The following is a 16127-nucleotide window of genomic DNA, read 5'->3' as shown; positions in this document are numbered from 1 at the left end:
TCTATATGTGCTGGTCACAAGGAACGGCGAAACCCTGGGACACAGCGTGTATCGAAAACCGACACACACGGACCGATACCTGCACAAACTGTCAAACCACCACCTGACCAGAAAAGAGGCATGATTAGTATGCTCATAACGAGAGGAGGACGAAAAAGAGGCATGATTAGTACGCTCGTAACGAGAGCAGGACGAATATGTGAGCCGCAACACCTCAAACGAGAAATGTAACACCTGGAAACTGTCCTGAGGAGCAATGGGTACTCCACAAATTATATTAGAAGTGTAACAGAGCCATACACTCGGCGAAGTAAGGAACCAGAAAAAGAAATGTCGGGTACGGACTTTCTGCCATACATTCCCAGAGTGACGGACAGAATCGGCCGTATATTGCGCAAACATGGCGTAAAGATGATTTTAAAAACCGACAAGGAAGATCAAAGAGTGTCTTAGATCGGCGAAGGAGAAAAGAGACCCACTTGCAATGTCGGGAGTATACCGTATACCATGCACATGGGGAAAAGTTTATGTCGGAATGACTGGACGATACATCAACACCAGGATCAAAGAGCATAAGCGACATTGCAGGTTGGGGCAGGTGGAGAAATCGGCCATGGCAGAGCACGCACTGAATGAGACAGACCACTTAATAAAATTCGCCGACACGGAAGTTCTGGCTGTAGAGAAGCATTATCACACGCGCTTGTTCAGAGAAGCTGTAGAAATACAAAAACACGCGAACAGTTTGAACAAGAGAGAGGAAAGCCTTAAGGTCAACGGATCCTGGCTTCCCGTACTGCAGCGAACGACCGTCACAGGTAGCAAGAGGAGAACCGCACCGGAAATGACCGCAGAGAAGCCCTTGGACGTTGGCGCGCCAGGTACATATAGTCTGCGCCCGCGAGCTCGGCTCCAGTTCACCACCGGCAATGGAGGGTGAAGCTTTGACAATGCCAGCCACTCATGGTGGCGAAACGTCAGAAAAATCATTAGATGAACGTCGGCCAAAGAACCCGAGAGAGAAGCCAATGGGCAGTTTGTCAACAAGTGGTCACTAAAGCCTTAACAATTTTGATTCAAAATTTCTTTGTTTCTTCCTGTTAAATAACCCAAAAGAGCTTCTAGATGATCTAAGAATAGATTATAATTTCCTGCGGGTGCTTGGTAAATAGTTATTATTATATAGGATCTGTTATGGAACTCTACTTCTTTTGCACATGCTTCTAGATGTTGCTCTAAAAAGAATTTATTAATGTCAATGTTCTTGAATTTATGGCAGTTTTTGATAAATGTGGCAACTCCTCCTCCATCCATATCTACTCTGCAGAAGTAGGAAGCTAGCTTAAATCCTGAAATGTCTAACGTATCTATATCAGTGGTCACTTGATGTTCAGAGAGGCAGATTATGTCAATTTGGTTAGATGAATTCATTTCATCGATATAAATGAGTAGTTCATCAACCATTCAAAGATAAATAGTTTCGAGGAACACAATTAGCAACATCTGAGATCTTTTTATACTTCACAAGAAAGTGAAAATTAAAAAAAAAACTGCATTATTATGAAAATGATTGATTGTTACTCACCATATAGATGTATAGAGGAGACGTTGAGTCAAGGACAGTCACAATTAAATGTCTGCTATACATTTAAGCTGCCAGCCAAAAGGCATTCTTCCAAACTAGGAAACACACATGTTCATTCACACAAGCACAACTCACATGTAAATCACCACCATCTCTGGCTGTTGTGGCCAGACTACAACTGCATCTGATGGGAGCAGCACTCTAGCATGGGCTGTGGAAGTAAAGAGGAGGCATGTGGTGGGGAGGGGGCAAAAGGTAGTGCTACTTGTGGGAGCATGCAGGGATATGGTGAGAACAGAATAAGACTGTTAGGTGTGTTGTGAGTTTTGGACGGGTGGGGTGAGTGGGTGGCAAAAGGAACAAATACGGAGAGAAGTAGAGAAGGGGAAAAAGAATAGCAGGTGTATTGACAGATTAGAAGGCTGCCTAGTGCTGGAATGGGAACAAGAAAGGAGATTGGTAGGTGGAGGACAGGGAGTAATTAAGATACAGGCCAGGGTATTATGGGAACACAGGATATATTGCAAGAGGTGGTTCCCCAGAGTTCAGGAAAGCTGGTGTTGGAGGAAGGATCCAGCTGGTGCAGGCTGTGAAGCAGTCATTGAAGTGAAGCACACTGTGTTGAACAACATGTTCAGCAACTGGGTGAACCAGTTTTTTGGTTGCCATGTTCATGTAGAAAGTAACTTATCTTGTAGATCACAAGACTGATTTCATGTGTGGCTCTGCAATTGGTGAGACAGGAGATGCCTGTGACCAGACTGGAGTAATGGAATAGGTTGTGGTGGGATAGGTGTTGCATCTATGTCTATTGCACAGTTATGAGCCGTAAAGCAAGGGGTTGAGAACAGGTGTGGAGTAGGGATGAACAAGGATATTGCATAGGTTTGGTGAGTGGCACAATACCACTGCTGTGAGGGTGGGAGGGGGAAAGGGGGCGGAGATAGTGGACAGGCTATCCCTCATTCTAGTGCAGAGTAAGAATTAGTTGAAATGCTGTCAGAGAACATGATTCATTTGCTTCAGTCCTGGGTGGTACTGAATCACAAGGGGAGCTCTCCTTCATAGCCAGACAGTGAGTATGTGAGAGATGGTACATCACTGGAGAGATAAGACACCAGAGATCTTTTTCTGTACAAGGCTGAGGGGGTAATTTAGTCTGTAAGAAACTCAGTGAGACCCTTCGTATACTTGTAGAGATGTGACAACCACTGGCAGTTAAGCTGGATGGAAGGGACTTCATAGTATGGAGTGGGTGGCAGTTGTCAAACTGGGGATGTTTCTGGTGGTTTGGAGGTTTGATATGGACAGTGTCACTGATGTTGCCATCCTTGAGGTGATGTTAACATTGAGAGAGGTGGGTTGTTGGTTTGAGGGGAACCAAGTGAAATGAATGTGATAGAAGGGGCTGAAGTTCTGGAGGAATGTGGATAGGATGTCCACACCCTCTGTTATGTCACAAAGATGTCATCAATGAATATGAAACAAGTAAGGGGTGATAGATTCATTGTTGTTAGCAAGGATGGAAGGGACTTCATAGTATGGAGTGGGTGGCAGTTGTCAAACTGGGGGTGTTTCTGGTGGTTTGGAGGTTTGATATGGACAGTGTCACTGATGTTGCCATCCTTGAGGTGATGTTAACATTGAGAGAGGTGGGTTGTTGGTTTGAGGGGAACCAAGTGAAGTGAATGTGATAGAAGGGGCTGAAGTTCTGGAGGAATGTGGATAGGATGTCCTTACCCTCTGTTATGTCACAAATATGTCATCAATGAATATGAAACAAGTAAGGGGTGATAGAGTCATTGTTGTTAGCAAGGATTTCTCTAGTTGGCCCATGAGTAGCTTTGCATAGGATTGTGCATGTGGGTGCCCTTTGCTGTACCATGAATTTGTTTGTAGATGATTCTTTTAGAATTGTGGGTGAGGATATAGTTGGTCATGGTGACCAGGAAGGAGGTTGTATGTTTGGAATCAGTCATGTGTTGGGAAAGGTAGTGCTCAATAGCAGGAAGATCATGTGCATTGGGGATGTAGCATCAACAGTGTCAAGCAGGGCAATGTGTGGTAAATGAACAGGAACTAGGGAGAGCTGGTGGGGAAAATAGTTGTGTCTTTTATGTTGGAGAGTGCATTATGGGTATTAGGCTGAAGGTGTTGGTCCTCAAGAGCAGAGATTCTCTCAGTGGTGGCAGGTTACCAGCCACATTGTGTGTGGTCTGGTTTATGGACTTTAGAGAATGTAAATTTCTGGGGATATATATAGATGACAGACTTTCGTGGAATCAGCAAATAGATCATGTCTGTGGTAAAATAACATCTAGTCTGTATTTACTAAGGAGATTAGTTCAATATTTAGATATCGAAGCAATAAAAATAGCGTATTTTGGGTTGGTGTATCCCCATCTATCTTATGGAATTGTATTGTGGGGTGGGTGTAGCCAATACAATATAAAAAGGGTATTTGTATTGCAGAAAAGAGTAATAAGAACTATGGCAAAAGTAAGACCCAGAACTTCATGTAAAAACCTGTTTATTAAGTTTAATATTATGACTATCTATGCAGTATATATGTTCCAATCAATATTATTAGTGAAAAAAGACAAAAAAGTGACAAACAGGAATATGGAAATCCATGATTACAATACAAGACAAAAATCAGACTTTCATATGGTGAGCAGACGATTGAATCTAACAACAAATACCCCATTCATTAAGGGAGCAATATTTTATAATTCTCTGCCAAACAACCTGAAACAGCTTTCTGGTAGAATTTTTAAAAACGAGTTAAAAAAATGGCTTGTATTGAAGTGCCCATACAGTATGGTGCTGACATGATTTGACCTCAGGAATGCTATATTAAATATACTTCAATGATATTTTACTTAGTAGCATGTAATCTATTTATATTGTGTATCAATAATCTGAATGTAATTATTATAACATTGCCCATGCATGTTAAATACATGTTTCGAGCTGTAAGATAAATAAAAATAAATAAATAAATGTAGAAGGAAAGAGTCCAAGGAGTGGTAGTGTGAGGAGAGAGGTAGACCCAGGGGAAAGTTTCTGGGATTTGAGGAGGGAGTGGAGATCCTCTTGAATTTTGGAATAGAGCCATTGTGGCAGATTTTGAAGATGGACAAAGCTGACAGCTGGCAGAGTCCCTGTGCCAGTTTATATCTGCAGATCTAAACCGCATATGTGGAGTCTTTGCTGGCAAATACAATTATAAGATCAGTTTTAAGATGGTGTGTTGCATTTCTTTCTGCAGATGTAAGGTTAGTTTCCCAGTTGAATAATTGGAATGGATTTGGGGGTGTAGAGGTGGAACATGGTTGGATGGAAAAGTGAATGGAGTCAGGCTGGGTCCAGTATTAGTTTTGGATTGATACTGATTGGTAGTGCTGGTGACAAAACAAGTTTTTCCACAGTATGGACCAGCAGAAGGAGAGAAAGTCTTTAACAAGTTCAGCATGATTGAATTTGAGAGATGGGCAAAAGGTAAGGCATTTGGAAAAGACTGCTACTTCTTTGGAACCAAGGCTTTTGAAGGAAAGGTTCATGACTGTTTCATGTCTGTTTAGGTTGCAGATTCTGAATGATGGTGAAAGTTTCTGAGGATGTGGTAAATGCAGCAGGTATTTGAAACAGCGTTTGTTGGCTATGAGGGGATGTGGAGAGGTTTGGAGGCTGTTTCAGAGGTGATGGATCTAGTATTCCAAAGCATTACCTTACATTTATTGTTTTCCATGGATCCCTTGCAGAGGAGTGGGATACAGAGATAGTCAAAGTGTTTTCTTTTTCCCAAAGACTTTTGATATGCTCTTGTAAGTTACTGAATATACAAGTACCCATGCATTTGACTCCTTTTTGTACTAATGTTAAGCTTTTATAGTCCTTATACAGATTTTATTTTGGTTCTGGTATTATAATCATGTTTTGCACTATTTTGTGTAAAAAGAGACATATTGGAAATGACAAAGGACATCAATGGGTATATGTATTGACAAGTTGGAATAGCAAGTTTCTTAAAGAGGTCTCTGCATGATGATCTAGTACTGACACCAGATATAATTATAAATACTCGTTTCTGAATTTTGAAAATGTTCTCTTTGTGAGAAGAGTTTCCCCAAAGATGATTCCATACCTCATTAGTGAATGGAAGTAGGCTGAATAAACTAAATTATTCATTTTTAAATCACCTATTTCTGCTATCATGTGTACTGCAAATATAGCTGAACTAAGGTGTTTCATTAAGTGTAGTGCGTGAGTTTTCCAATTTAGGTTGTAGTCAATTTGTAGCCCTAAACATTTGACACTGTCTACAGCTTTTATTTCATTGTTTGAATACATTATGCTTATAGGGTCAGTTATTCTTTGTGAGGTACTAAACTGCATGTACTGGATCTTCTCAAAATTCTGTGACAATCATTTGCTGTGAACCACCCATTGATACTTACAAATATTTCATTAGCTGATTGCTCAGTGAGATCATGGGTACTGTTTTTTATACCAATACTTGTATCATCTGCAAATAAGACAAAATTTGCACTTAGTGACACTGCATATGGAAGGTCATTAATATATAATAGGAACAACGAGGGACCTAAAATAGAGTCCTGGGGCACTCCTTGTCTGATGGTTTCATATTCTGAAAGACTATTCTTATGTGGTGAGCCTGATACAGACACACAATGTTTTCTATTAAAAAGATATGATGAGAACCATGAACCTGCTACTCCTGTTATCCCATAATATTTTAACTTTTGTATAAGAATATCGTGCTTAAGGCAATCAACAGCCTTAGCCAGATCACAGAATAACTTTTGATTTATTGATTTGATTTGATTTGATTTGATTCTTATGTATCATCTGTAAAAGTGGACATAGCTAGATCAGTTGACAATCCTTTCCAAAATCCAAACTGATTGTGAATGAGAATATTTTTCTGTATTAAGTGTTTATAAAGTCTATTGCATATAACCCTTTCAAACACTTTTGAAAATATTGCCAATAATAAAATGGGATGGAAGTTTTCCACTTATGATTTGTTTCCTTTTTTGTGTAATGGTTTGACAATAGCACATTTAAGCCTATATGGAAAAGTACTACTGTGGAGGGATCATTACATAAGTAATTCAGTATGTCACAAAGTTCTGAGGAGCAACATTTAGTTATGGTAGTGTTGATTTCACCAAAACCACTGGAACATTTGTTTTTACGAGAGCTAATAATATTATAAATCTATTTCAGTGAGGAAGGATATAGTTCAATTTTGTCAAATTTCTGTGTAAATGCATTTTTTAAATATTTTGAGCTGTGTTCTGAGGAACTATGCAAACCTAAGGTGTCTGCTACTGAAAGGGAAAAGTTGTTGAAATTTTATATGTATCTCTAATCAATTCATTATTTACATTATAATAATTTCCTCATTTGCCTGATTAGTTTTTCCTGTTTCACTTTTTACTATGTTCCATATAGTTTTTATCTTGTTAGGAGTAGAAGGTAGAAGGTGGAAAGGTTGGAGGGTTTTTTGAGGTGGTATTTAGCATGCTGCTCTAGTTTCTGGAGGGGAGAGTCTCAGTGTGAATGATGGAGTTTAGGTATTTGAGACTGCAGAGCTACTACACCTAACAGCCGTACCCTGTCCCCATCACGTCCCTGCACTCTTCCACAAGCAGAACTACATTTTCCCCCACCCTTACTCTGCTATCACTGCCCCTGCCTGCACCATGCCTCCTCCTTAGTCCCACCAGCCACACCTGACTGCTGCTCCCCTCAGGCATGGTTTCTGTCTGCAGTCTGGCCACATTAGCAATAGACAGTGATCATGTGTTTGTTAGTTGTGCTTGTGTAAATGTTTGTGATTTTACTAACTCAGAAGAAGGACCTTTGACTGACAATTTAAATGTGTAGCAGTCTTCCCATTGTGCCTGTCTCTGAGACTCAGTGTCTTCTCTGTACAGTGACAAACAATATTTCCTTTTCCTAATGTTGTTGTTATTCCATTCTGAGTTTTCAAAATAGAAAAACGTGTTAACATTTTCACATAGAAAATGTTCACAAGTGCATCTGAAACCTAACCTTGACCATAACTTAATTAAATATTGCAAATATTTGTTGCAGGTTCCAGCATTCAACTTAAGAGTTGTTTCACAACTTTCATCAGCTGTCAGAAAAATATCTGCAGTTGGCATTTCGGCAAAAGATCACTATCTTGCTAAAGGTGTGGGTGCAATTCTGAGAAATTTATGCATCAAATTTCTCCATTTTATTCAGTCACAAGATAATGAAAAATATAATGGAAGAGAAATATTAGACCTGTCTCAGTAAGTAAGGTAGTTAATTAGTTTCAGGTCTGTATAGTATTTGATTTAAAAAAGCAATTTGTTTGTGAATCAACTGGACACTTACACAACATTGGCCATTTAGAGCACAGATCCTGAAATTTTAGAATAATAATAAAGTTGTTAGCTAATGTAAAGTCAAGTGTATATACTCATTGCTTATTTTCGAATATGTAATGTTTAAAAACTATTTGAAAAAGAAAATCTGTTCACATGTTTTTAATTTTTTTAGTGTACCCAATTGGTAATGGTATAATATCAGAAAGTTTTGTGACACCTTAATTTTCAGTTTTTGATTCAAAGAAAGGATTATTTGACAGCTGAAATTATCTCCACCACTAGGGAGATGTTCTTTCTATTGAAAGCTGAAATGCTGCACAAAAATTATTTACACATGAAAAAATTCTATTTTATTAAACAGTTTTTGATGTTGCTGAGCAACAGTCTTACAATAAATTTTATATAAAGACACTGCCATTCGACTGTATTTTTGTTTATTTAATTATGACCCAGGTTTCAGCCTTTTATGCCATTTTCAAGTGACTGCGTTTATCTCATTAACATATATTGCAAGAATCAAGTTCAAAATTAGTCTTCATTTAAGGCAAATATCCTTCTCATACCATCTGGTAAGTCTCCCCTGACTTGTGGTTCTTGGTTACTTTTCTGAAATCTACCCCTTTTTCTAGACCTCTTTAGTCCTTTCCCTTCAGCCCTCTTCCTTCCCTTTCAACCCTTCTTCCTGATCTTCTTCTTGAAGAAGGAACCACTGACTCCAAAAGCTTGCGTAGTTGTAATGTTCTTTTATGTGTTCGTTCTGGGCCACTTGAGGACTAGATATTTTATCAATCCAATTACATTACGTTGTGAAAAATTGAATGTTCTCATAATTATATAGTTTGTTTGCAGTGTGTATTCTAAAGTAACCTCATATTCATCTAATGCACTTACTTTTTCCTTTTAAAAGATGCTAGGATCATATTCCCATCACATCACTCTATTTTGTTATCTCATTTAAAACACTCCATAAGAATGTCAGTACCAAGTGTTACAGGAGCAGTGTTGAAAGTGTTGACAACATTTGAGAGAGTACAGAAAACACCATAATAGAATCTTTGTTGAAGCCTTATTCATGAAGTAAGCATGTGTTAGTTACTAGTTTTCAGGAAAAAGATGTAGATGTAGAGCTATCAGGAGTTGAGCTAGTGGACACTAAACTAGCCATTATTGTTTATATAGAGCTCCAACTGCTGACAAATACTTTCCTAAAAAGTTTGGAATTTTCACTTAACAGGCTAACACAAAGAAACAGAGGAGTTAATCTGTGTGGTCATTTTAATATTGACTTTGCAAAGGACACCAAAGTAATGAATCTCTTGCAAGTATTTAACATGAAATCTACTGTAGAAACAGCAACTGATATCACAAAGACTTCATCTACCACTATTGATCAGACATTTGTAAATGTAGAAATGAACTATAAATAGAAACAGTAAACACAGGCTTTGGGGATCACACGGCTCAAAGACTCTCTCTGAGTACAGAAACTGATGTGCAATTTAAACTCTGTCTAACTACCACCAATAGAAAATACAGTAATGAAAATATAAATCACTTTCTCCATCACTTTAGCAAAGAAAACTGGAAAGAGATTTATAACTGCAAACACACAGATGGAGAATATAATAACTTTATCATTAATTTTTCCTCTTATTTTGAATTATACTTCCCTCCAACACAAGGGAAAATATACAAAAGAAAAACAAAACATAAATTGATCACTTCTGGGATTCTGGTATCCTCAAACACAAAAAAGATTACTACGCAGATTGTCCAAATAGCTCAGATCACTAGAATCTGACACTTATTACCTCTAAAAAGGTCTTCAAAAATGTTGTCAAACAAGCAAAAATATTGGCATATGACACATAAATTAAAGAATTCCACCAATGAAAGCCATATGGAATATTGTAAGGAAGGAAACTGCAGCAGTTAACTGCCTAATGGAGAAGTTAGCTGTGATAACTGAACCTACAAAAATTGCAAATAAATTTAATTCCTACCTTACACAGGTCGCTGAACATCTTATAAATCAAAATTTAGAGTGTACTCCCAGAATCAGTCCAGATGTACTATAAAGACTGGTAATAGATCTGTTTTTCTGTACCCCACCAATGAAAAGGAAATACTTGTTATAATCAAAGAAATGAAGCCCAAGAACTGAAGCCCAAATCCTGTGATAGTACCAACAATATTTTTGACTTCATGTTGAGGAAATATGCTCCCCTCATAGCATGGCCACTCGTTGACATCTGTAACTGTTCTCTATCAGAAGGGGCGCTCATAGAAAAACCGAAGGCAGCCAAAGTAAAACCTCTGTTCAAGAAAGGGATAAAAACAGAAGTATCAAACTACAGGCCTATTTTTCTACTATCTGGTTTTTCCAAAATAACTGAAAAACTCTACTATATAAGACTAATCAATTTCATAGAAAAAAATAATTGCTTCTCAAATATGCAACATGGATTCCAGGAATCTAAATCTACCGAGACTGCTATTTTTGCTTTCCTAAATGAAGCCTTAAATCCTATAGACAGCAAGGAGCATAACTCGGAAATATTTCTTGACATCTCTAAAGCATCTGATGTCATCAGTCACTACAACCTGCTTAAGAAACCTGAATCTGTAGATATTAGGGGCCCAGCCTACGAATGATTCAAATCATATCTCCAAAATAAAGAGCAAGTACTTGAGCTTGCTTTCCAAGAAGGGAACAAGATAAAGTCCTACTTCTCAGAAAAGCAGAGCATTAAGTACGGTGTACCACAACGTTCCATTTTAGGACTAATTCTGTATCTACTCTTTGTAAACGACCTGGAACTGAGCAGTCCATGCCACAGTTACATAACACAAATGTAATAATAAAAGGAAGGACCAGAGAAGAATTCTGCACGAGATTAGAAAGTGTACCACTCACATTACAGACTGGTTTCTGGAAACAATTTAGTAATAAACACAGAAAAAACAGTTACAATGCATTTCCACAAAGTGCATAATAAATCCACACTAACACCAGACATAGAGTTGTTTAGCAGAGCTTTAAAAATATAAGCTCTACAAAATTTCTTCGAATATGGATCCAAGAAGATATAAGATAGATCCAACATACGAAACACATTACAAGTAAATTGAATACCATTTGTTATATTAACAAAATTCTTTCTGGTTGCACACTGAAAGAGACATTAAAAATGCATACTTTGCTCAGGCAAAATCTTTACTGTGATATGGCATAAGCTTTTGGGGAAATACGTCTGCCAGCAGAAGTTGTTTTATATGCCAAAAGAGAATTGTATGAGCCATAGAAAATGCTGCTTCAAGAAGCTAATGCAAGACCTTCACATCCTTCCACTACCATGTCTTTATATTTTAAAACTAATAGTATTTGTTAGGAAAATCTTAGAAAACAGCAGTAAAATCAACTAACCAGGTTGTCCATCTGTATAACACAAGAAGAAAGCTGGATATATATGTTCAACTCACTTGAATACACTAAAACAGAATGGACCACCACATACACTAAGCAGACTATACAATAAGTTACCTAATAACATTAAAATAATAAAAAAACACTTCAAAATTTAAAAATGCATCAATAAATGTTTATTGCAAAAGTATTGTTATAGTATAGATGAATACCTTGAAACATAAAAATTTGTTCTGTCCACATTCTGTACTTTGTATGTAAACTTGAACATCTTGATGTAGAAGTGTGTCACCTTTACTGTTTTACTTTACAAATGGATATTTAAATGGATATGGAGCTTTTGAATTTCTATGCTATTTGCTTATATGTTTCTTTCCCTTAATAATGTGAACTTATTTATAAATAGTGTGGAATTCTGAACTATTCACAAGACATCCACCTATACACTTTTCTGTTTCTTGGCATTACACATGTATTCTATAAACATCTGTATCATTATAAGATCACTCCAATAATCATTTTAACCATGTATCATCTCATCTCCATTTTTTACTTGTCGTATATCCTTCATGTGCGTCTCTGCACACAATGTATGATCTACAGGATAAATAAAATTACAAATTACAATAGAATAGAATAGAATAAAAGTTAATGACTTGTGCAATTTCAAGCCACTGACTTAATGCACAGGAGACTCTTCAAAAGACAAAGACGGTCTACAATTTTCCTTATAATATCACTAATATAATATATGGTACTGAGTAATTACTAAATTAAGCAATTCATATTTTTCTTCAAAAGTAACAAATTATTAAAAATTAGTAGTCCTAACTACTTGCTCTCTCCTCCTCAAATTTTCAGGTTGTTAGTAAAGAATTCTTCTGCTGAATAGTAACATTTCTCCACTGGTTTCTCATACAAGATTCTTTTCAGTCTTCCTAAATTTATGCTGAGCATTTCTATTCCTTTCACTTTGTTATAAATTTTCAAAGTCATATAATGTGGAGTTTGTGCACTAAGTCTTAAATGGTGGGTGGGCAGAATAAAATTATTTTAATTTCTGGTGTTTTAATCATTTTGAAAATGATGTGCTACAAATAAATCAGGGTTACCATGTACAAAGATAATCAGCTCATATATGTATACTGAGGGAACACTTAATATATTTATATTTTTTTGGATTTTCTTTACCCCACATTGTGCATATTTCTAATGATGGTTTCCCAAAGTTTTAGTATTCGTTACATATGGTTTGTGTTACCACAAAATACAATTCCATACCTTATTGCTGACTCAAAGTAGCTGTGGTATAGTGATTTTCTTATGCCAATACTGATAGCATTGTACAATATCCTCATTGCTAATGTTAGGATATTTAATTTAATTGCAAGGTACTGCATACATGATCCCCATGATAGTTTTTTAATCTAATTGCATTCCTACCAATTTCACACAGCAAGGTCCCTGCAAATCCTGGTTTCTGTGACTGTCCTGAATAACATTTAATTTTGCTTTTTTGTTTTAAACTGCATTAACTTAGACTTTTCCATGTTTAACTTTAACCCGTTTAAATCAAACCAGGTATCTAATTCTTCCAAATTATTTAATACAGTTTGTGGAATTTGGTCAGTACTGTTACTTTCAATGATAACAGATGTGTCATCTGCAAATAAAACTGAGTGATACCCAATATTAAGTGGCAGATCATTTATGTGAAACAGAAACAGAATGGGACCTAAGACAGAACCTTGGGGTACTCCATGTGGAATGGTTTTCCATTTTGAAGTATAAGTTCCACTTTCTGATGATATAACCACTCTTTGTCTTTGGTTGGTTAGATAGGACTTAAATCAGTCTAATACCATGCCCTTAATTCCACACTTTTTCATCTTACAGAGTAGCATGGAGTAATTCACACTATCAAATGTCTTTGATAGATCACAAAAAATTCCTGTGGTATGCAGTGAGTTGTATAGAGATGAACTAATTTTATCAACAAAATGATTTGTAGCAGATACTGTGAATTTGTATTTTTTCAAATCCATACTGATTTTTTGAGATTATTTTAAATTTTTCTAAGAAATTTTGAGCTATTATGGTGACTACTTTTTCAAATATTTTTGATAGTTACGGAAGACAAGAGACTGGGTGATAGTTTCCTACATGTTCTTTTGTGCCTTTTTTGAATAGAGGCTTAACTACTGTGTACTTCAGTGTGTCTGGAAAATAACCTTCTTTAAGTGACTGGTTAACATTTGTAGTTAGTGTCTGCGCAATAATTTTAGAGACTATTTTTAACACTGATACTGAAAAACTATTAGTTTCAGCTCTCTGAGACTGCAGACAGATGTGCAAGTTGTGTTTGCATGAGTATGTGTGCATGTGTGTATGTGTGTCTACTGCTGACAAAGGCCTTAATGGGCAAAAGCTATGAGTGTGTGAATCTTTATATTGTGCCTATCGCGACTCAGCATCTCCGCTATATGGTGAGCAGCAACTTTCCTTCTCTGGTATTGTTACATTTTCATATTACGTATTTTGAAAACTTTATATATTGTTCCCAATTACATGTTGACATGAAGATTGATTACAAACAAGTGGATGTTTATTAAGGAATGCTGAGAATTCTTTGGATGAGAAGCTGAAGGATTTGATTATATACTACTTGGTTAAGAACTGAATATGAATATGCTGATGCTGCAGACATGGCATGAAGTATGTGTTGCACTGAAGAAGTATGAAAATAATAATTATGCCTATGCTGCTGATGATGATGTCAGGGTTAGGGATCTTGTGCTGAAACTTTTTATTCATATTGTCATATTATGGACATTCATATTTGTTTATGATATATCTATGAACATTGCAGTTTTAAGGAATTTTGCCCCACTATGTTTCTTGACATCTTCCTAGATGATGAACAACAAACTTCTTGCCACACTGGTTAAGGCTACACTTTCTTGGCACTTCTGTCTGTTATACAATATCCAAGATACAAGTTGATATTCTCATATATCGATTAATATTTGGCTGTACCAGTATTTTTCATTCTCTTTATGGCTACTTACAAGTCATCTTCCATCTTCTGTAATATTAAAAATACTCCATACCTGCAGGACTACGCCCTTCCCCCCCCCCTCCCCTCCTCCCCCCCCCCCCACCCAACCAAGGGTTATTGTATAGGTGCCAGTAACCTTGCCTATTTTTTAACATCTCATGTGGTACTAAGGCTATCTTTTATTTCTTTTTCTTTGAAAGGATGGCAGCTTATACTGAATCCTCCCAGCAGCAATGGTTTTGCTATCTCATCTTTACACATCCATTCTTTACATCCATAACATTGAGGCATCAAGCCTCCCTTGTTGCTCTGTCCACTAGCACTCCTCTCTTGTGGTTCTACCATCAATAATGAGCTTCCAATCATTTCCTTGTGCATAATTAGTAAACAGTTGATTTCTTTATCAATGACTTTATATTTTGTGCCTGTTCATCCATAACATTGAGGCATCAAGCCTCCCTTGTTGCTCTGTCCACTAGCACTCCTCTCTTGTGGTTCTACCATCAATAATAAGCTTCCAATCATTTCCTTGTGCATAATTAGTAAACAGTTGATTTATTTATCAATGACTTTATATTTTGTGCCTGTTCAGTACTGATCCTTATCTTAATTGTTGCAGTCACTTTAATGTTAATTGTATCTGAGTGTTATGTCTTGTATGAATCATATGCAGTTCTATTCCATATAGAGCTGAAGGGTTGAAAATTTTCCATGGGTGTGTTTCTTCTCTACTCTTCTGCTTCATGTTCTTACTGTGACTAATGAATGGGTTAACTGAACATTGTGTGATGTAGTGAGTTGATAAAGGTTGATGATTTTTGTTTTTATGCTTCAGGAAGTTTCATAGGCAATCAATTGAGACAGTGTATATGTGTGTTTTCTCTTGTATGGTAGCATTGGTAAATTATGTATGGTAACTTGAGATCTCAGTGTAGCTTCCAGTAATGCATTCCGAATGGAGAAACTCTGCCAGTAACATTTGTCTAGCTTACAGCTATTGTCATCCACGTGTTCATCAGAGCCTGCCAAATGATCCTATGATCTTGTCAGTGTATGACAGGAAAGAAGGAAGATTAGAGTTTATTGTCCCACTCACAGCATGTTCATTAAACATGAAGCACAAACTCAGATTACAAAAGTTTTGGGATGGTAATTGGCCATACCCTTTTCAAAACAACCATCTTGGCATTTATCTGGATTGATTTAGAGAAATAACGGAAAAGCTGAATCTGTATAGCTGGATGGGGATTTGAACCATCAGCCTCCAGCATGTGAGTCCAGTGTGCAGATGGGGAAGACAGACCAATTGAAACTGATACTGGATTTTAGTTCTGGAAAATGGTATTTTTGGTATTTGTTTGTCCTGGGTTGCAGCTGTTTGCTATTTTTTACTAATAACCAAAAAAATCAGAATATCAATATGTCATAGCAGTGATGCTAATTAAAAAAAAATGAATGTTCGTAAACTTTCAATTGCTTTCTAAATATTGGGTTATTATAGGGAATGGAAACAACCTATTTTAATAACAATGACCACAGCATGCGATGGTCGACTGCTTTATTTCATTGTTGATTGTCCTCAGTGTCGATGTACTGCATTGTGAAACTGGCTGAAAAATGGTGGATGTATTTCAACATTGACTACTTAAA

The 16127-nt window shown here is 36.8% G+C and overlaps 1 protein-coding gene across 1 annotated transcript in view; it reads left to right on the top strand.

Moving 5' to 3' along the window:
* The window catches only part of LOC126235616 (uncharacterized), a 161739-nt gene that overhangs the window by 22495 nt on the left and 123117 nt on the right, over nt 1-16127 (top strand). The window contains exon 2 of the mRNA XM_049944331.1: nt 7712-7914. The gene's annotated coding sequence lies outside the window, so the exon portion shown is untranslated. The remainder of the gene's footprint in view (nt 1-7711; nt 7915-16127) is intronic.

Source organism: Schistocerca nitens, chromosome 1, assembly GCF_023898315.1.
Source record: "Schistocerca nitens isolate TAMUIC-IGC-003100 chromosome 1, iqSchNite1.1, whole genome shotgun sequence".
Taxonomy (NCBI): domain Eukaryota; kingdom Metazoa; phylum Arthropoda; class Insecta; order Orthoptera; family Acrididae; genus Schistocerca; species Schistocerca nitens.
The sequence above is the reverse complement of the archived record's forward strand: the minus strand, read 5'-3'. Positions and strand labels throughout refer to the sequence as shown.